Source organism: Nyctibius grandis, chromosome Z, assembly GCF_013368605.1.
Source record: "Nyctibius grandis isolate bNycGra1 chromosome Z, bNycGra1.pri, whole genome shotgun sequence".
Lineage (NCBI taxonomy): Eukaryota > Metazoa > Chordata > Aves > Nyctibiiformes > Nyctibiidae > Nyctibius > Nyctibius grandis.
This window is the reverse complement of record NC_090695.1, coordinates 74533705-74555551: the sequence shown is the minus strand read 5'-3', so window position 1 is coordinate 74555551 and position 21847 is coordinate 74533705.

Genomic DNA, 21847 nt, shown 5'->3' with positions numbered 1-21847 from the left:
AACTCAAAGTAAACAACACTTTATGCAACCGTGATGTTGGATCAGTATCTACCTCCTTCTGTCTCCTTAAATATTCCTTTATGGTTCTATGGGTGCGTTCGATGATCCCTTGAACTGTTGGGGAGTGTGGTTTTTGATCTGTTCTGGCGCCCCCATAATGGCAAAACACGCCAACAAATGTTTACAAACCTGTTGTGCCTTTTCTCCGGACATTGCAGATGCCCAGATTAACCTCGAGAAAGTATCTACTGTGACATGTACATATTTTTGTCTCCCAGACTCTGGAATATGTGTTACATCCATCTGCCATAGCTCAAGTGCTGCCAAACCCTTCGGGTTTACACCAATGCCAATGCCTGGTCCCTGAGCCCCACACTTCGGACATGCCTGAACAATAGATTTTGCTTCATTTTCTGTTATTCCAAATTGTCTCTGTATTCCTTTTGCATTTTGATGGAAATGCTCATGACTTTGTCTAGCTTGTTGAAATTTGTCTAAAGGAGGAATATGGCAAGCAGGACTAACCAGAGAGTCTGCCACCTGATTGCCCTTCCCCAGACCAAGATCCCATTGATGACTCCGCACATGTATTATGCAACAAGGCGCACCGCGTTGTCGCATAATAGACCGTAATTGCAAGAATAACTGCCCAAGGCGGGGATTTTGTGTGTTTCGGAGCAATGCCTCCTCCAATCGTGGGATGACACCTGCTACGTACATAGAATCTGTGACTATATTTATAGCCCCATCCAGCCAATTTGTCAAGGCCCAGCCTACGGCAGATAGTTCCAGAGTCTGTAAGGTATCATCGGTCTGACCATACAGTATGTGGTGTACCCAGTTCCCTTTTTCCTGCCACACACACACCGCTTTGTGCTGTTTCTTTCCCGCATCTGTATAGACCGTTAACCCTTCCACTACTGGTATTTTCTGTACTTTAGATTTTTCTATCCGTTGATTTTTCTGTAATATCTGCCATAATTTACCTTGCGGTTGCTGTGAATGGACTCTTCCTTCGTACCCCAAAAACGCCTCCTGAATGGGTCGAGAATTACGGAACCACCATTCTAGGTCTACAGCATTAACAGGAATACTAATGTCCGCTGGATCCAGTCCTGTTAATTCTACAATCCTAGATCTACACTTTCTCACTAGTTCCCCTATGGCTTCTGGTCTAGTCTGTATGCTTGTCTTTGGTTGTACACTAAGAAATACCCACTCCAACGCCCAAAAAGCTTCATCTTTATCGTGGCATTTGTAGTGGCATTGGTTGTAGCCCTGGGGAGTTCCCCCTTTTTGTTTTGCCACTGACAAATGACACCACAAACCATATTTTCACTGTTAATTACAAGCAGAGACACAGGTAGTTCACGAATGCGTCGCGACGACCATGCAGTTTGTAATTTGGCGATGATTGACCGCAACGCGCTTTGTTGAGTCTCAGACAGCTGTATGGTGTCAGCAGGGTGTGATCGTCGCAGCAGTTCGGTGAGGGGGGCAATCTCGGTGTTCGAGATACCGACACAGTTACGGACCCACAGAATATCTCCGAGAAGTGTTTGTACATCCTTCAGGTTCTTCAAATCTGTATGTAGCTCCACCTTTTGAGGCCGGATTTGAGCATCCGAAATTGTCCATCCTAAGTATTTCCAGGGATCAGTTTGTTGAATCTTTTCTGGTGCAATCACGAGACCTTTCTCCGCCCACGTTGTTGTTAGTTTGTGGAGACTTTCTTCTGAAAAAGGATCGGCCTGACATAACAAAATATCATCCATATAATGATAGATGATAGTCTGTGGCCATAGCTGGCGCAATGGTTTCAGTGCCCATGCCACATAAAGCTGACATAACGTAGGTGAATTTTTCATGCCCTGCGGTAGAACTACCCGTTCATACCTTTGAGCTGGTTCCGCTTTGTTGATAACAGGAACAGAAAAGGCAAACCTCATGGTGTCCTGAGGATGTAAAGATATGGTGAAAAAAACAGTCCTTCAGGTCTACAATCAATATATGCCATCCTGCTGGTAACATGTTAGGTGACGGAATACCTGGTTGCAATGCTCCCATTGCTTGCATTTGCTCATTAATTTTCCGTAAATCATGTAATAATCTCCACTTTCCACTTTTCTTAGGGATGACAAGAATGGGTGTATTCCAAGGACTAACTGAGGGTTTGATATGTCCTGCTTTTAACTGTTCCTCTACCAGTCCCTTAGTAATCTGCAGTCGCTCTTCAGTCATAGGCCACCTCAAAGCAGTTGTAACATTAGGTTGGTCAATTTAAATACTGTGGCTCCCTGTCGGATATACACACAATCTTTACACCCAAACATTAATGCATACAAAGCAACAAGGCATTGTTAAATAAATCAGCAACAAGTTAATTACTGCAACTTAGGCCCTATAACCAATTACACATGACTAAAATTACTTCCCCCATTCACATCCACAGTACTCCTCCACCATTTAACATCTCAACCAAAACCTTACACATGTAAAACATTCACTAACAGGCAAAAAAAAGTACTAAACCTGTATATTTGGTATAGCTACAGCGTCTGATTTTACTCCATACTGGGTAACTGCAGCTTTTGTTTGTTAAAGAATTTTCCAATCACGTGATTCCCACACCGGGAATCGAACCCGGGCCGCCAGGGTGAAAACCAAGAAACCTAGCGGTTAGACCACTTTCGCAACGGCGCTCGGCAATCTTGATTGACAGGGCCAAGGCGGGACGGGCGGGTACTCCGGCGGCGCGGAGGGGAGGGGCCGGCCCCCCCTCTCCGGAGGCAGCTGAGCAGGGTGAGGGGCTGACCACCCCTCCCCCTCCTGTTTCCGCTCCCTTTGCCATGCGGTCCTAGGAGCGCCACGTGGTTCTTTGTTCGCAACCTCCTCCTCTAAATTCTTGCTGCGCCATTTCTCCCGGGAGTTCGCCGCTTCTACCGCCGTACGAACCTCCGCCAGGGATGGCTTTATGTTTGCCGACATGCCCTTAACTGCCGGTAACCCGAAGAAACGAGCCAGAACCCCAGGTTTTTCTGTTTTAGCGGGGGGGTTGGGCTCCGGCGGCGCCGGCCGCATCTCAGCAGCCGCGCGGGTGACCTCTCTTTCTGCCCTCATAGTTTTTAAAGTCTCTATCACGTTTTGCCAGAGTTCACGCACCTCCTTAATTTCTTTTTCCTCGGGGTCCCTTTCAACAGTCTTTTCCCACATAATGTCTCCCACTTCTCTCCATTCCTCCACAGAAAATACAAGCGCTGTGTCTTTAAAATGTCCCCAGCGCTGGCCCAACTTTATCAGCTTAATTAGCTGTTTCTCCGCTGTCTTGCTCCCTCTCTTAGAGAGAATATCTGCAATCAGTGCAGCTGCAGCTTCTGTCTCCATGGCTGCCCTTTTTCCAGTGTCTGCTCTGTCCTTAATTGAACCTGAACATCACCTGAACTCTGGGAGCTGAGTGGCCAACTCTTCCAGTGTCTGTTCTGCCCTTTTTGACCCGAACAGCACCGCTCCCAGCCGTCTTTTTCCCAACACCTCCTTTTCGCTGCTTACCGCAGTCTCGGAGAGAGCACGCCGAAGGGAACCATCCTCTGCTACCAGTTGTAGTAAGGGGAAAACCGGGGGAGGCGCGCTCGCGGGTGCTGGGGAACGGACCGGAGTAAGCTACACGATCTCAATGTGAGTATGGAAGCTTCTCGTTTATTAACAAAGAAAGCAGGGGTTATATAGACTATGCATATGTTAATCACGCGCCCCGATCGCACTTGTGATTGGTCCATAGGTTTACATATTCAGAGCCGTGACCGCCCCCCCTCCCGGACGTAGTTTTGCTTCCCGCGAAGCAGGCACCACGGGGTTCTTTGTTCTGCACCGTGCAAGGGGAGTCCAAGGTCGCTAGCTCTGGGCTTAACCCTTGCTCAAAGCCTGGGTTGCTCAGACTGCTCAGTGACTGACACAGGATCGTGCCCCTTCTCACTTAACCAAACCTCTACACTTGCTGACAGTGCACTCTATTCCCTCATCCAAGTCATTCATGAATATATTGAATAGTACTGTTCCCAGTACCGACCCTTGAGGGACTCCGCTAGACACAGACCTCCAACTGGACTCAGTCCTGTTGACCACCACTCTCTGGCTCTTTCCTTCAGCCAGTTCACAATCCACCTCACTACCCGATCATCCAGACCACACTTCCCCAGTTTAGCTGCAAGGATGCTGTGGGAGACCATGTCAAACGCTTTACTGAAATCGAGATAGACCACATCCACAGCTTTACCATCATCTATCCACCGGGTTACGTCCTCATAAAAGGCTATCAAATTGGTTGAGCATGACTTCCCCTTGGTGAAGCCATGCTGAGTGCCCCTAATGATCCCCCTATCCTTGATGTGCCTAGAGACAGCACCAAGGACAAGTTGTTCCATCACCTTTCCGGGGATGGAGGTGAGGCTGACCGGTCTATAGTTACCCGGGTCCTCCTTCTTGCCCTTTTTGAAGACTGGAGTGACATTCGCTTTCCTCCAGTCCTCAGGCACCTCTCCCGTTGCCCACGATTTAGTAAAGATGATGGAGAGTGGCCTAGCAATGACTTCCGCCAGCTCCCTCAGCACCCGCGGGTGCATCCCATCAGGGCCCATGGATTTATGGACATCCATATTCTTATTTATTTTCGTTGGAAATCAATCCTACCAGACATGCTTGCTCTACACTGCACAGTGCTCATTTGGCTGGGTTGCACTGGAATCTCTTCCCTCAGATTTTTCATTTTAAGTTCTTCCAGAATAAAACAGTGATTCAAAAAGAGTCTTTCAAAGGCACAAATAAGTTTCATTGGATTCTGCCTGAGAGAGTCAAATGTAAACGCAGAATAAAGAGGCAGTGCTCATATTGCAAAATATTACCAAGGTCACAATGTGCATTATGATTTCTTTCTTTTCTATATCATGACCTTCATGTTGCAAGAAAGGTTTGGAATATTTCTTCAGTCCTGTCTGAAACCAAGGAGCACTGACTGTAGCTCTCTTCTCAGTTTATGTCTAAGCCCATATGATGTTTTTTGTAGTGGCCTGGAGAATGAATACTTTTTCAGCCCAATTACTTGTGAAGCAGCAGTACAGTGAGATAGTCGAGAGCTCAACATGAAGTACATAAGCAATTCCATTTTCTGCCTGCATTTTACCCTGGCTTCTCTTGTGTCTTGCTAAGATTTTGACACATCCTGTTGTTTGTGTTGTGTTAACTGTAGCCACAGTAACTAATTTTCATTAATAACAACATTAATTTGAGATCAGTATGTCAGTAAGGCTGACTTCCCATTGCCAATCAACACCTGAGACATTAAAAATGTTGGCAAGGCAAATAAGAGTGGAAGCCATTCCGAGACAGCAACTTTATATCGTGTTTAGTCAAAAAGAAATTCATCCAACAGCATTAATAAAGAAGTGTGGCACTGACTGAGGACTTCATGCACTACAGGTAAAACTAAATGAAGGCACTACCTGTTTGAAGGTTATATCTACTCTAGGAAGGGATAGGGAAGCAGAAGGCTGAAAGGTTGAGCTGGGATGGTGAGATGGGGAGAAATGCAAGTTAGCAGCTCCTGCAGCAGAGGCAGAAAGGATGGACACAGTCACTGCAGCTTTCTGCAGGAAAGAGGATGAGGACTTTCCCTCTTCCCTAGCCATAGCTGGCACCAGGCATGATTTGGACCCTCTTCTTGGCAGCTCCAAGCCTGCCCTTTGACATAGGAGGGCAAAGCAGGGAGCACATCCCTGAGTGTCGTACCACCAGCAAGGGTACCGCTGCCCTGTGCATTTCCCTGCCTCTGCCAAAGCATATCTTGATGTGCATCACAAGAGCAACCAGTACACAGACACTTGCACCCTAACTGTCCGACCCCTGCTGCTGGCAGGAGGGCTGGTACACCAAGCAGGACCTGACCAGTGGTAAGAAAAGTATCTCTGTTAGCTATTAAAAACTTTTTCTTTTGCCCCCAGTTCAGTTACAGCCTGTGTAACTCTATTGACTTGTGTCAGCTCTGAGCCCTTCACAGTGTACTTCTGGGTCTTCAGAGTTGCTATTAGAATTGCAGCTAAATCCAACAGAAACCAGTCTTTGAAGTATATTATGTTTGTGGTTACTATAAATATTTTTTATTCTAGGTCAGGGACAATATATTATGTTAGCAAAAATGCAGTTTTTATTTAAAAATCTTCTTCCTCTTTCTGTGCCTTTAGCAATGTGTGCTTTTGATGAGTTTTTCCCTTCATCAGAATAAACCTTGGCCAATCTGTGGCTGATTCTGTGGTACAATGTTAGCTGTGAAAGATAACACAGAAAACCCCATGACTGATCCTTCTGGGTACGTTCCCATATCATGCTAAAAGCAAAGCTACACAATGTGTGGCACTGTTGTGGGAGGAAGTGAAGGGTGAGGGGACCTGGAGGCCTGAACACTTTGTGTATATCGTGACATCAATCCACAACAGAATTGATTTCCTTTGCAAAAGGAGCAAAACAGAATAATTTTCCTCAGTCACACTGCAGGCAACTGCTGTAAGGAATGCCACTGCTTCCCTGTTTCCTCTTGGCCTTGTTTCCCCACTGTCCATCACATCATATTTAGGGATATGAGTTGTCAACTTCTGGCAGCTGCTCATAATGGGATAGAATTAGGGGTAACGGACAGCTGTATTTTCAGAATATTGACTGTCAAAAGACCTGAACAGAGTAGGTTCAGATGTGATTTTTACAGTACCTTCAAGCCCATCTAACTCTGGCTACTGCAAGACTGTCACACTACTTTCCACCTCCACTTTTGCTCTGTTGCTTTCCTGTGCTTAGGAAGAACACTAACACAGTGTAGCTCTTTAGGCCAGTTTACTCAACTAACACTAGTGCAGTGGGCAGGAAAAGATGGAAGAGTGGAACTGTCCTTTTCAATGGCCCGCCCTGTAGAGACTGCCTAATGCAATTGCAAAACTGCATCCTCAGTGACTTATACTGATTTTATTCAATGTTCCTGCTGCTGAGTGACTGCAAAGTTTGAAAAGTGATCATAAGATATTAGCATCTGACTCTGTAATTGCCAGAACCAATGAAATAATTGTCCAAAGTAGAAAGCAGAGGAGCATATGGCTTCTTGCTTCCAGGTTCACTTTCTGGTTGGATAACCTGCCTTTTTTCTCCCCTCCCTTCATCATAGCTGAATGCACTGGCAACTGCTAAAATGATTTAAAAGATTTAAAGAACCATACTCAATAACATTTGCTAGGGCTTAGGATGGAAAAAGATCTTGTCCTGCAGACAACCTTTTATAATGAGATTCAGTAAAAAGGTTATAACATTAGCACTGATGCAATGGAAATACAAGGAAACTGTCCTTGAAAATATCTGTTTCAGTGTGAGACGTGTAAGTGCAGTGTATTCTGAACTTACATGGTAGGAGAAATCTAAGAAAAACTAATTAAACAGAAAATAATTTGGAGTTTGGGCTGGCACTCAGAGCAAGGTGAAGGACCATGAGGGGCCACTGCTTACCGTGTAAGGAAATGACTTGCATATTGTAGGAAATATAGTGTGTGATTGTACCTGGTATATGATGCCATAAATATGCTTAAACAGAGATTGTACAGACAGCTTTGATTCTGATATTTAAATAACCAGCATATCAGCATACAAGTTTAATAATCTTTTCCTGACAAACACGGGCTATGTTTGTGAGGTATAATGCTGCAATACTCAGAGCAGCTTCTTTTCCATTTCCCTGGAAAGGCTGCTTGCAGCAGTGCTCTGGAATGTCCCACGCTGCCTGAGGGTGCAGAGCACGGTGCCGAATCCAGCAGTATCACAGAGCTCCTCTCCTGGTGAGCTGTGTCTCAGCCAGCAAACTGAACGGTGCAAGAGCTCGTCCTCTGGGCCACAGCTCTGCTCTTCAGGCAGCTTTCTCTCTTGATTGGTGTAGTTTCATGAAAAGTGGTTATTGGGACTGCTCTCTGGCCTGTGCTAAAATACAGACTGGGCTTGGGAGTTGCTTCGTGCACAGCCGAAAGGTCTTTAGGACCACAGAATTGTTCCCACCACAGTGCAGAACTATCCACTGACCGAAACTGAGTATTACCCAAATAGCACAGCATAAAAGCCCAGCAGATATATATTTTCCACAGTACCCATACCTTCAAATTGCCATGAGAGCTATAAAAGCCAGGAGTCATTGGGAACCCTTAGTTGAAAAATGAGCCCTTCAGGACTTTGCACTAAGCTGTATCATTTAGTTGATAACAAAGAGTGTCACCTATTGAATCACTAATGCCGTTCCTACAGGATCTCCTTCCTTCCCTTATGCACTGACCAGGATCTGTCTCAGCCTTGGAAGTTACCTAAACATGTGCTTAAGACTTTCTTGAAGTTAAGCACATGCTTAAGGATCCTTTCTTGTGTAGAGACATCTTACAGACTGAAAATCAAGATTCAGAAAAACAAGTTCATATCCCTAAGCTCAACTTCTCCTAGCCATAATTTCATATACTATGTAGAAGTGGCTTATCAATAATTCAATAGTTCCATTAGTTTTGTGTTAAGGTGTTAATAGAGTTAACTGAGTTAATGCATGCATAATTTCTCAGTCTATAAGCTAAATATTTTAAAATGCAATATTCAGACTTACCGTGATAATAGCTTATAAAATGTGCTGTCTATAATGGCTTACAAAATGTTCTGTCTGCATCGGTTCTAGAGTAGCTGGAACAGTGAGGTGCTGTAAAGCAACACAGAGGAGAACCTACTACCCCCAGGGTCCATACACAAGGAAAACGGGGAGGGCTCTTGAGGTTGGGATGAAAGATGCCAGGGGAACGGTGTGTGTTTGGAAAATGTGGGTAGAATATTAAAAGCCAGGTCTTCAGTTTAATCTGAAGAGCTACCCTTTTCCTTCACTTTTTTCCAGAAAGGAATCACAGTTACATGGTTGAGCTGTGAATCCCTCTTAATCTGGGGGAAACACTTCCCAGAAATAACCAAAATAACTTCAAGTTCTGCCTTCAGTATATACCTCCTATGCAATGTTTTTGTACCTGATAGGACCGTGTTTACAGAGGAAATGGATGAGACATATGAATCACACTTATGTCTTACATTAGCTAATTAAAGTTAGTGGGAGCTCCTGGAGGTCATTAATTCCAAAACCTGAAGTAAGAGTTTAAGCATATTTTTTTTCTTTTAAAAAAGCATGGTCCTGAAGTTTAAATGTACCTTTGAATCTGAAAGATGCTCATTGGACTTGTTCTGTCAAATACCCTGCAATATATTTATTCATTCTATTTTTGCATTTCAGATTGTGATCCTAGTTACCAAAAACAAAAGGTGAGAGGACAAAGCATTTCAGAATCTTAAAGAGTAAAATTTAAATCTAGCTTTAAAATGCAGGCTGACATTGGATGGTTCAAAAAGAAAGTTAGCTATCAAAAACCTCTTAGCATCACCTACACAGAGCATATTTTTTTCTTTGTGGTCTGATACCTAAAAATATACTCCATGTTTCAGTTTTGCCTGAGAATAGAGTTTGGAAATGATTAGTTGACCAACCACGTAACCTCTTACAGGTATGAAGTCACAAGGAAGAGACAGGACATACTTACAAGTAACTATAATGTATCGGGTAAATGCTGATTTTTCGCTCTCCTGCCCTGCTCTGTGTCAAGTAACGGTAGATTGTTCTGTTTCACAGAATCACAGAATCACAGGATGTTAGGGATTGGAAGGGACCTCGAAAGATCATCTAGTCCAATCCCCCTGCCGGGGCAGGATTGCCTAGACCATATCACACAGGAACGCGTCCAGGCGGGTTTTGAATGTCTCCAGAGAAGGAGACTCCACAACCTCTCTGGGCAGCCTGTAAAGCCTGTTTGCTTTATTTGATGCTGCTACCACAAAGACATGCCAGGCAAGGTAATATTTCAGGCATGATAAGCTATCTGAAAGCCACACAAAACCAATACTTGGTTTCCTTGAGCAGATGATTCCCTTATAAAAGTAAAGGAATATACAGCAACAGCAGGATGTGGATCCCATCAAGCTGTTTCTTCAATAAAAGGAAGGATTTTGATGCCCTTTGAAAAGTGGAAGTCCTTGTACTGGGGATTTATATTAACTGATGCATTTCTTCAAAGCTACAGCTTGCATTGTAGTCACCACAATCTGAGAGAAAAATACATGCCTCCCTTATTCATGTTCCCCAAAAACAACTCATGTAACTGGCCAGTGAAGTGGTTCCCTGCAACAGCAGTTTTAGAATTTTGCCTCAGACTCTGGATCTAGTGCTGACTTCTCATCAGGAGAGGCTGGGGGGAATGATTTGCAGGATTTTCAGATCCTTGCCTTTTATTCAGCCGTAATTTTAGCAACGTGAGCTCACAGTGTTTCAAACCACAGAGGGCTTGGTATTTATTCTTACAATATTTAGTCAAACTATAGGGTCATGGAGTCAGATAGATTGGCCTTATGGCTTCAAAAATCCTTCTGCCCTTCTAGCACCTCCTAGCCACCTGGACTGGAATTCAGGTTTTGCACTGGCACCCTCTGATGCATCCCACGGGTAATTAAATTAACTAGTAAAACAATAACTTTTAGTTTAGAAAGCAGAAAATAGAACAAGAGACCCCATGAGAAAGGCATCACCGTGGTAGTGGTATCACCATGTGTTCCCTGAGGGCAAAGTGTGCTCTTGGTCCCTCTGATTTTCATCTTGTTCTGTGAAGTGATGTTCCTAGCAAAAAGGATTTACTATGTATTGTGTATGAATACCTAATGCAATAGATATTATCTTCAATAGAATGCCTAAAAATGTGGGTAAATTCCAGAAATCTGTAGCACAAGTTTGTCTGTAATAGAAAATCATCAGGTTACACAGTACACCTGTATTATTGATTTATCTGCTGCTTAATACGTATACTAAAAACCCTTACACTGAATTGCCAGTGAATCTGGAGTCTGAATGCTGCTGCTGTCACCCTCTGAGTTTTGGCCAGTTAGTCAATATTTTTTAAATTTCAGCTTGTTCACAATAATTCTGTTAGTCTGTGAGGTCTGAGTGAAGAGTGTGCTTAATGCTCCAGATGCAAAAACTCAGGGTTGCTTCCTCCTTCAGTTTGTCTGGGTTAGAATGGGCAACACCTCATGCTGTTTCCAATTAAGAAAAATAAAAACAAATGCTTCTTATGGAAAATTCATCTTTTATACCAGTTTAATAAAAACTTAATTATATTGATCAATAGACTTAAAAAAGTAAGGAAGTGAGTTTGGATGTGCCCCCTGTCCTGCTGTCTCACACTATCTGAAGTAATATATTGGTAAATTATGGATAGGTTTCTGAAAACTTATGTAATTAATCAGAAGCTTCAGAAAATGTACTAATGAGGAAGAAGGTCACTGCTATTTTATTTAGCAGTTTGAATACAGTTTGAATTTTTAAGTTGGATGGAGGATTTGTCCTTGTAGCTGTTATTTGATGTTTTTTAAATAGATAAACTGAATACATGCAGTAGGCAACCTCAAGTCACACAGTATCAGCATCAAGAACATTGTAAAAAAGCAATGATATATAACCAGAATCAAATGAAATGGATCCTGAAACAGAGAAAATGGTCATAACCTGTGTAACAGATGCTTTGACCAAAATTTGATCACTTGTTTCAAAAAGTCTGTGGATGGAACTCTGTGGGTGGAGCTAGACATGGCACCATAAACATTTTCTGTTAAACCTATTAATTTTGTGAATTGCTTTAGATCTTAATGAAATGGAAATACGAAAAAGTAGCCAGGGATCAGCAAAGTCTGATGAAGAAAGAACACTGGCGTCTCTACAAAGAGTAATTTTTAGAGTTATTGTATATTTATATAGTTACTCTCAAAAAGTTATTGTCTGAAGCTGCAGAGAATCCCGTTTTCTAACCATATTAATTTGGATGTGCTTTTTTTTTTTTTCTTTCTAATTCAGATATATTTTGATCTCCAGTTAATATAAGAAGCAGTTTTTATAGATGAAAAGAGATATTATTTTTGTAGTCTTAAACACAGTATATTTACTGATACACGGTATACATATTGATAAAATCATATCTGGTCTGTAGAGGTTTGGTCGAGTGAGAAGGGGCACGATCCTGTGTCAGTCACTGAGCAGTCTGAGCAACCCAGGCTTTGAGCAAGGGTTAAGCCCAGAGCTAGCGACCTTGGACTCCCCTTGCACGGTGCAGAACAAAGAACCCCGTGGTGCCTGCTTCGCGGGAAGCAAAACTACGTCCGGGAGGGGGGGCGGTCACGGCTCTGAATATGTAAACCTATGGACCAATCACAAGTGCGATCGGGGCGCGTGATTAACATATGCATAGTCTATATAACCCCTGCTTTCTTTGTTAATAAACGAGAAGCTTCCATACTCACATTGAGATCGTGTAGCTTACTCCGGTCCGTTCCCCAGCACCCGCGAGCGCGCCTCCCCCGGTTTTCCCCTTACTACAACTGGTAGCAGAGGATGGTTCCCTTCGGCGTGCTCTCTCCGAGACTGCGGTAAGCAGCGAAAAGGAGGTGTTGGGAAAAAGACGGCTGGGAGCGGTGCTGTTCGGGTCAAAAAGGGCAGAACAGACACTGGAAGAGTTGGCCACTCAGCTCCCAGAGTTCAGGTGATGTTCAGGTTCAATTAAGGACAGAGCAGACACTGGAAAAAGGGCAGCCATGGAGACAGAAGCTGCAGCTGCACTGATTGCAGATATTCTCTCTAAGAGAGGGAGCAAGACAGCGGAGAAACAGCTAATTAAGCTGATAAAGTTGGGCCAGCGCTGGGGACATTTTAAAGACACAGCGCTTGTATTTTCTGTGGAGGAATGGAGAGAAGTGGGAGACATTATGTGGGAAAAGACTGTTGAAAGGGACCCCGAGGAAAAAGAAATTAAGGAGGTGCGTGAACTCTGGCAAAACGTGATAGAGACTTTAAAAACTATGAGGGCAGAAAGAGAGGTCACCCGCGCGGCTGCTGAGATGCGGCCGGCGCCGCCGGAGCCCAACCCCCCCGCTAAAACAGAAAAACCTGGGGTTCTGGCTCGTTTCTTCGGGTTACCGGCAGTTAAGGGCATGTCGGCAAACATAAAGCCATCCCTGGCGGAGGTTCGTACGGCGGTAGAAGCGGCGAACTCCCGGGAGAAATGGCGCAGCAAGAATTTAGAGGAGGAGGTTGCGAACAAAGAACCACGTGGCGCTTCTAGGACCGCATGGCAAAGGGAGCGGAAACAGGAGGGGGAGGGGTGGTCAGCCCCTCACCCTGCTCAGCTGCCTCCGGAGAGGGGGGGCCGGCCCCTCCCCTCCGCGCCGCCGGAGTACCCGCCCGTCCCGCCTTGGCCCTGTCAATCAAGATTGCCGAGCGCCGTTGCGAAAGTGGTCTAACCGCTAGGTTTCTTGGTTTTCACCCTGGCGGCCCGGGTTCGATTCCCGGTGTGGGAATCACGTGATTGGAAAATTCTTTAACAAACAAAAGCTGCAGTTACCCAGTATGGAGTAAAATCAGACGCTGTAGCTATACCAAATATACAGGTTTAGTACTTTTTTTTGCCTGTTAGTGAATGTTTTACATGTGTAAGGTTTTGGTTGAGATGTTAAATGGTGGAGGAGTACTGTGGATGTGAATGGGGGAAGTAATTTTAGTCATGTGTAATTGGTTATAGGGCCTAAGTTGCAGTAATTAACTTGTTGCTGATTTATTTAACAATGCCTTGTTGCTTTGTATGCATTAATGTTTGGGTGTAAAGATTGTGTGTATATCCGACAGGGAGCCACAGTATTTAAATTGACCAACCTAATGTTACAACTGCTTTGAGGTGGCCTATGACTGAAGAGCGACTGCAGATTACTAAGGGACTGGTAGAGGAACAGTTAAAAGCAGGACATATCAAACCCTCAGTTAGTCCTTGGAATACACCCATTCTTGTCATCCCTAAGAAAAGTGGAAAGTGGAGATTATTACATGATTTACGGAAAATTAATGAGCAAATGCAAGCAATGGGAGCATTGCAACCAGGTATTCCGTCACCTAACATGTTACCAGCAGGATGGCATATATTGATTGTAGACCTGAAGGACTGTTTTTTCACCATATCTTTACATCCTCAGGACACCATGAGGTTTGCCTTTTCTGTTCCTGTTATCAACAAAGCGGAACCAGCTCAAAGGTATGAACGGGTAGTTCTACCGCAGGGCATGAAAAATTCACCTACGTTATGTCAGCTTTATGTGGCATGGGCACTGAAACCATTGCGCCAGCTATGGCCACAGACTATCATCTATCATTATATGGATGATATTTTGTTATGTCAGGCCGATCCTTTTTCAGAAGAAAGTCTCCACAAACTAACAACAACGTGGGCGGAGAAAGGTCTCGTGATTGCACCAGAAAAGATTCAACAAACTGATCCCTGGAAATACTTAGGATGGACAATTTCGGATGCTCAAATCCGGCCTCAAAAGGTGGAGCTACATACAGATTTGAAGAACCTGAAGGATGTACAAACACTTCTCGGAGATATTCTGTGGGTCCGTAACTGTGTCGGTATCTCGAACACCGAGATTGCCCCCCTCACCGAACTGCTGCGACGATCACACCCTGCTGACACCATACAGCTGTCTGAGACTCAACAAAGCGCGTTGCGGTCAATCATCGCCAAATTACAAACTGCATGGTCGTCGCGACGCATTCGTGAACTACCTGTGTCTCTGCTTGTAATTAACAGTGAAAATATGGTTTGTGGTGTCATTTGTCAGTGGCAAAACAAAAAGGGGGAACTCCCCCAGGGCTACAACCAATGCCACTACAAATGCCACGATAAAGATGAAGCTTTTTGGGCGTTGGAGTGGGTATTTCTTAGTGTACAACCAAAGACAAGCATACAGACTAGACCAGAAGCCATAGGGGAACTAGTGAGAAAGTGTAGATCTAGGATTGTAGAATTAACAGGACTGGATCCAGCGGACATTAGTATTCCTGTTAATGCTGTAGACCTAGAATGGTGGTTCCGTAATTCTCGACCCATTCAGGAGGCGTTTTTGGGGTACGAAGGAAGAGTCCATTCACAGCAACCGCAAGGTAAATTATGGCAGATATTACAGAAAAATCAACGGATAGAAAAATCTAAAGTACAGAAAATACCAGTAGTGGAAGGGTTAACGGTCTATACAGATGCGGGAAAGAAACAGCACAAAGCGGTGTGTGTGTGGCAGGAAAAAGGGAACTGGGTACACCACATACTGTATGGTCAGACCGATGATACCTTACAGACTCTGGAACTATCTGCCGTAGGCTGGGCCTTGACAAATTGGCTGGATGGGGCTATAAATATAGTCACAGATTCTATGTACGTAGCAGGTGTCATCCCACGATTGGAGGAGGCATTGCTCCGAAACACACAAAATCCCCGCCTTGGGCAGTTATTCTTGCAATTACGGTCTATTATGCGACAACGCGGTGCGCCTTGTTGCATAATACATGTGCGGAGTCATCAATGGGATCTTGGTCTGGGGAAGGGCAATCAGGTGGCAGACTCTCTGGTTAGTCCTGCTTGCCATATTCCTCCTTTAGACAAATTTCAACAAGCTAGACAAAGTCATGAGCATTTCCATCAAAATGCAAAAGGAATACAGAGACAATTTGGAATAACAGAAAATGAAGCAAAATCTATTGTTCAGGCATGTCCGAGGTGTGGGGCTCAGGGACCAGGCATTGGCATTGGTGTAAACCCGAAGGGTTTGGCAGCACTTGAGCTATGGCAGATGGATGTAACACATATTCCAGAGTCTGGGAGACAAAAATATGTACATGTCACAGTAGATACTTTCTCGAGGTTAATCTGGGCATCTGCAATGTCCGGAGAAAAGGCACAACAGGTTTGTAAACATTTGTTGGCGTGTTTTGCCATTATGGGGGCGCCAGAACAGATCAAAAACCACACTCCCCAACAGTTCAAGGGATCATCGAACGCACCCATAGAACCATAAAGGAATATTTAAGGAGACAGAAGGAGGTAGATACTGATCCAACATCACGGTTGCATAAAGTGTTGTTTACTTTGAGTTTTCTGTGTTTAACAGGGGACCGAGAAGAACCACCGGTTGTTGTACATCACCAGCAGTTGAAATTTAATAACAACACCATTATACCTCAGTTACAGGTGATTTATCGGGAACCTGCTACAGGGGAGTGGAAAGGACCGGTGCCAGTGATCCTTAGTGGCCGGGGATATATGTGCGTGGCCACTGACCAGGGACCACTTTGGGTGCCAAGCCGATCAGTAAAACCACACCTCCCCGAGAAATCGGATGGGTGATGGAACTGGTAAAAATGGTTCTTACAGGAGTTCTTGTGATTGCAGTTATATTGTTAATGCTACCATGTTTATTTTCTTGTTTGCAGAAAGCGTTAATGAAACTTGTGAATCAGGCCTGGCTTGCTCACAAACAAGAAGGGGGAATTGTAGAGGTTTGGTCGAGTGAGAAGGGGCACGATCCTGTGTCAGTCACTGAGCAGTCTGAGCAACCCAGGCTTTGAGCAAGGGTTAAGCCCAGAGCTAGCGACCTTGGACTCCCCTTGCACGGTGCAGAACAAAGAACCCCGTGGTGCCTGCTTCGCGGGAAGCAAAACTACGTCCGGGAGGGGGGGCGGTCACGGCTCTGAATATGTAAACCTATGGACCAATCACAAGTGCGATCGGGGCGCGTGATTAACATATGCATAGTCTATATAACCCCTGCTTTCTTTGTTAATAAACGAGAAGCTTCCATACTCACATTGAGATCGTGTAGCTTACTCCGGTCCGTTCCCCAGCACCCGCGAGCGCGCCTCCCCCGGTTTTCCCCTTACTACACTGGTCAAATATTCACAGGATTCATTGTACAGGTAATACAGCCATTGAGCAAATAACTTTTACTAGCTTGTAATTGATATAACTGTTAGAGGAGTATGTAGTGTAGATAGAGGAGAATGTAGTGCAGAAACTCAGTTGTTGCCTATTGTCTTACAGAAAACTCTATAATGTGTGTGTATGCAGTTAGGCTCCCACTGAGCTATGCCTACTTATGCAAGGGTGAGGCACGAACAGAACTGTCAATGTTTCTCATACCTCTTCAGTTCTCCCTCCCACTGTTACAGGTGTTATGCCTGTATCTAATTAAAGACAAACAGAAGAGGGATAGACTTCAGTTACTAATCATTGAGAACAGTAGTCACGCTGGGAGCAGACACAAAGAAATGCTTTTCACTCAGCAACCTCTCTTCCTGGCAGTGCCATTGTTGTAAATTTTGTCCTTAAACTGTATACATATATATCTCTATACATTTGACATGGCTAACCCAAGCATTTTCTATTAGGTGAAATTTCATGGCATGTTTTACTATGTACGTTATCTCTACTCCTTTACAATGTATGACCCTGTTACACTCAATGCATGTCTCCTAAATCTTACAAATATTAGAATAAGCATTTCTTGTTGGTGTTTTTTTTTTAAATATATTTCCTTTTCCCTGACTTATTTTTGCCATTAACCATTGCAGTTGACTCCAATGATGTATTTATTAGTGTATTGATCATGATGCTTTTGCACAGGGACCTCTTAATTATGGGTTAGAAAGCACCTCATGCAAATAAAGTCTCAAACCTTTCCTTTTTCCAATGAAAATAACTTTTGCTAGTTTGGCAAAATGGTTGCTTTTGTATTTGAGTATTTCTCTTTAGTTTCTAATATTTATGCCACAGGAATCTTCATAAGAATAGCCTCTTTGAATATGGCTAAATCCTAACCCAAAGAACTTGTGCTCCTGTTTCCTATGAAATTGGCATTAAATGTTCTTCTTTATGGCTCACTAAAGGTTTTAATTGTCTTACTACTGCTACAATTATTATTATAAGTTCACCTGAACTTATGATGGTAGGATTGACTAGGAATTTTGGAAATGATTTAATGAGGGAAGTATGGCTATCATGTGCTGACCATCATTAAGTAGGTCTGCAAGATCTTTCCTAAAAAAAAATCTTATGCAGGTATTAGAATGAAATAGTGAATTTTCCTTGTTGTTTTGTCATGCTGCTGAGAATATTAAGAGTTTATTTGCTGTCACCGCTAATGGTGACTTCATTCTACACCCAAGAATGTAAGTCTACAGTGTGTACTTGGGAAAAAAATATCAGTGATGCTCAGAGTAAACTAATTTCTCAACAAGAATCTTACATAATAAATTACTGACAATGAACACTTTATCCATGCTTTTTAGATCCTATTTTTCCCCTTACATTTTTTTATTTTAAACACCAAATTAACAGCAACAAAAAAAAAGAAGAAAAAAAGAACTGCAATGAAATGAGGAGTTACGAAGTAAAATTCATTCTGATTTCCTGTGTGTGTGTATATGTTTGCATTTAATCTAGTGTACGGATAAACATTCCATTCTTTTACTGTTCCTAGTGCAAAATATTTTCTAGACACTTACTATTAATAGTGATTGTCCATCACTGTTAATGACAGACAACAGTTTTACAGTTTTTTACAAAGTTTTCACAAAGTTTTTTAAAGTGTTCTACAGTGACTGTACCTGAGTGCTTTTTCTATGGCTACAAAATTCAGCTTGTGAAAAGAAACATTTTTATCGTATTTTGAAGAGCAACATGTCAAGCTGACCCTTAAGATTATACTTTCCTAAGCTTTCCTTGGATTCTCTTTTCCTTCTTTGGCTTCTTTGATATTACTTATTTCAAATGCAATTAAATCATCATCATAAATCATTGCAACTTTTCCTGTCATAAGCACCATGCTCCCATGTGGCAATAAGTATTCAGATTTTTGGGGCTGTTCTTTAGGCAATATTTATACCTTTCAAGTTGTCCATGTGAGATCATTTACAGAGTTTCATTTCACCTCAAAATGCTTTTTTCAGTAATCTGACATTTGGCATTTGGGTAAAGTGCTCCACTCACCTCAGTGACACCTTGTCCTTATACTTGGAACATTGTTGATACATGTGTCCTACTAAGAATCTGCTTCTGTGTGGTAAAAGCCATAAGCAAATTTTGTCTTTCTGAAGAAACTTGTATTAAAATAACTTTATTTCATCCATCTATGTTATGTACAGTACATATGTTTATAAGCATTTTCTGTTACATATTTAATGTTATTATCCATTTAAAATCTCTCTCACCCTACAGATCCAGCTAGAGGTTTCAAAAAGCACAGTCAGTTTCCTATTTTTGTGTCAGTCATGTTTTACTAACACTAAATATAGCAGCCCACTAGGCCAGATCTTTGATAAAATTAAAAATTGCTGAAAAGTAATGATGGTCAGCAGGCATGTTGACTCCGATATTAGATATCTTTTATCTGTGTCAGGTAGAACTGATACATGAGGAATATATAACATTTAAAATAAACTAGAGTCATAGAATTAGAATGGCATTCATTCCAGACATACAAAATGGGCACAGATAAACATATGGGGCCTGAGTATGGAACAGAGGAGAAAGGAGCCTGATTCAGCTGCTGAAAAGTGCATAATACACAAAAGACAAAGCGTTTCCCAGACACATTAAAAAAATTGTATCCTTAAGAAGGTCTCTCAAGGATGCCTAGGCTGTGATACGTTTTGCATCTCAGGCTCCTGTGCTACAACCCATATTCCTTGTGACTTTGTGGTGCTTTTGGAGCCTGCAATAGCACAATATTTCATTAAGAACTGCAGCTTACGACAAATGCTAAGAAGTTCTTGGACTTTCATAGAATCACAGAATCATAGAATGGTTTTGGTTAGAAGGGACCTCAAAGATAATCTTGTTCCAACCCCCCTGCCACAGGCAGGGACACCTTTCCTCTAGACCAGGTTGCTCAAAGCCTCATCCAGTCTGGCCTTGAACACTGCCAGGGAGGGGGCAGCTACAGCTTCTCTGGGCAACCTGTTCCAGTGTCTCACCACACGCACAGTAAAGAATTTCTTCCTAATATCTAGTCTAAATCTACCCTCTTTCAGTTTAAAACCATTCCCCCTCATCCTATCACAACATGCCCTTGTAAAAAGCCCCTCTCCCACTTTCCTGTAGGCCCCCTTCAGGTACTGGAAGGCTGCTGTGAGGTCTCCCTAAAGCCTTCTCTTCTCCAGGCTCATCAACACCAACTCTCTGAGCCTGTCTTCATAGGAGAGGTGCTCCAGCCCTCTGATCATCTTCGTGGCCCTCCTCTGGACTCGCTCCAACAGCTCCATGTCCTTCTCATGTTGGGGGCCCCAGAGCTGGACGCAGTACTCCAGGTACTCACGAGAGCGGCATAGAGGGGCAGAATCACCTCTCTCAACCTGCTGGCCACGCTGCTTTTGATGCATCCCAGGATACGGTTGGCTTTCTGGGATGCAAGCACACATTGCTGGCTCATGTTGAGCTTCTCATCAACCCCCAAGTCCTTCTCCTCAGGCTACTCTCAATCCATTCTCCACCCAGCCTGTATTTGTGCTTGAGATTGCCCCGACCCACATGCAGGACCTTACACTTGGCGTTGTTGAGCTTCACGCAGTTCACACAGGCCAAGCTCTCAAGCCTGTCAAGGTCCCTCTGGATGTCATCCCTTCCCTCCAGCATGTCGACCACAGCACACAGCTTGTTGTCGTTGGCAAACTTGCGGAGGGCACACTCAATCCCACTGTCCATGTCGCCTCAAAGATGTTAAACAGGACTGGTCCCAATACCGACCCCTGAGGAACGCCACTCATCATTGGTGTCCACTTGGACATTGAGCCGTTGACCACAGACTTTGAGTGCGACCATCCAGCCAGTTCCTTATCCACCGAGTGGTCCACCCGTCAAGCCCATGTCTCTCCCATTTAGAGACAAGGATGTCACGCGGGACAGTGTCAAATCCTTTGCACAAGTCCAGGTACATGACATCAGTTGCTCTTCCCCTATCCACCACCGCTATTACCCACTGAATTTGTCAGGCATGATTTGCCCTTAGTGAAGCCATGGTGTCTGTCACCAATCACCTCCTTGATTTCCGTGTGCCTCAGTAGAGTTTCCAGGAGGATCTGCTCCATAATCTTGCCAGGCACAGAGGTGAGACTGACTGGCCTGTAGTGCCCTGGGTCTTCCTTTTTTCCGTTCTTGAAGATGGGGGCCAAGTTTCCCCTTTTCCAGTTGGCAGGAACTTCCCCAGGCCACCACGACTTCTCAAAAATGATAGATAGAGGCTTAGAAACTTCATCCGACAGTTCCCTCAGGACCCGTGAATGCACTTCGTCAGGTCACATGGACTTGTGTATATTCAGGTTCCTTAGATGGTCTCAAACCTGATCTTCTCCTACAGTGGGTAGTTCTTCATCCTTCCAGTCCCTGCCTCTGCCTTCTGCAACTTGGGTGGTGAGGCTAGAGCTCTTGTTGGTGAAGACTGAGGCAAAAAAGTTGTGGAGTACCTCAGCCTTCTCCATATCCCAGGTAACCAGGTCTCCCATTTCCTTCTGGAGAGGGCCCACATTTTCCCTAGTCTTCCTTTTATCACTGACATACCTACAGAAGCATTTCTTGTTGCCCTTGATATCCCTGGCCAGAATTAATTCTATCAGGGCTTTAGCTTTCCTAACCTGGTCCCTGGCTGCTCGGACAATTTCCCTGTATTCTTCCCAGGCTACCTGCCCTTGCTTCCACCCTCTGTAGGCTGCCTTCTTGTACCTGAGTTTATCCAGGAGCTCCTTGTTCATCCATGCAGGCCTCCTGGCTTTTTTGCCTGCCTTCCTCTTTGTTGAGATGCATTGCTCCTGAGCCTAGAGGAGGTAGTTCTTGAATACTAACAA